This window comes from Primulina eburnea, unplaced genomic scaffold, assembly GCF_022965805.1.
Source record: "Primulina eburnea isolate SZY01 unplaced genomic scaffold, ASM2296580v1 ctg751_ERROPOS8832219+, whole genome shotgun sequence".
Taxonomy (NCBI): domain Eukaryota; kingdom Viridiplantae; phylum Streptophyta; class Magnoliopsida; order Lamiales; family Gesneriaceae; genus Primulina; species Primulina eburnea.
The window spans coordinates 174,666-175,547 of record NW_027331522.1 but is presented as its reverse complement, the minus strand read 5'-3'; the positions used below and the strand labels follow the sequence as shown (position 1 = coordinate 175,547).

At 43.7% G+C, this 882-nt stretch overlaps 1 non-coding gene across 1 annotated transcript; it reads left to right on the top strand.

The window, feature by feature from the left end:
* Positions 1 to 271: 271 nt before the first annotated feature.
* Positions 272 to 377, top strand: LOC140822306 (small nucleolar RNA R71). The gene has a single exon (XR_012115941.1). It is a non-coding gene; the product is annotated as a small nucleolar RNA R71 (small nucleolar RNA).
* Positions 378 to 882: the final 505 nt, after the last annotated feature.

The window sequence follows — 882 nt, the reverse complement described above, 5'->3', positions numbered from 1 at the left end:
ACCCATGTTCAAGCCATCTAGTTTCCTGTTCAAAACATCAAGTTGTGCAGTAATAGCCAAAAGGTCAGTTACCTGGTGAACTCATGCACTTCTCCGCTGGTTGTTCCTTTCAGATTGAGGATGATAGCTGCTAGCAGCCATCTTCTCCAACAGCTCATATCCTTCTTCAGCAGTCTTCCTCAATAGGTTTCCACATGCAGCAGCATCTATCATAGTACGATTAGGAGTAAGCAAGCCATAATAAAAGGTTTGAACGACTAACCCAAGTGTAAGTTCGTGATGAGGACATCTTCTTAACAAATCGTTGAAGCGTTTCCATGCCTCATATAAGAACTCCTGGTCGAATTGAGCAAATGTTGTGATGTCTGGCCGTAGCTTCATGGTCTTGGATGGAGGAAAGTATTTAATGAGAAATGCTTTCGCCATGTCCTCCCATGTGGTGATCGAACCTACAGGAAAATAATTCAACCATGCTTTAGCTTTATCACGTAAGGAGAAAGGAAATAAATGCAATCTCAGCATCATCAGAAACTCCATTAAATTTAAAAGTATCGCAAATTTCGAGAAAATCTGTGATGTGCGTGTTTGAGTCATCTACTGTAGATCCTTGGACTGTGTTCTGAATCATCTGAATTATAGCTGGTTTGATTTCGAAGTGGTTTGCCCGCACAATAGGCCTCTCAATACTGGGGCGTGTTCCATCCAAAGAGGGTTGGGCATACTCCAGCATTGGTATGCGGCGCGGCATCTCAACATGTCTATCTTCACGATGTTCCTCCTCACGATCGTTCTCGTGCCTCTCCATCAGTTCTTTCAGTCTCTGCTACTGTCTTCTCCTGCGGAAAGTTCTTTCCATTTCAGGGTCGAACTGCTCAAGCTCCA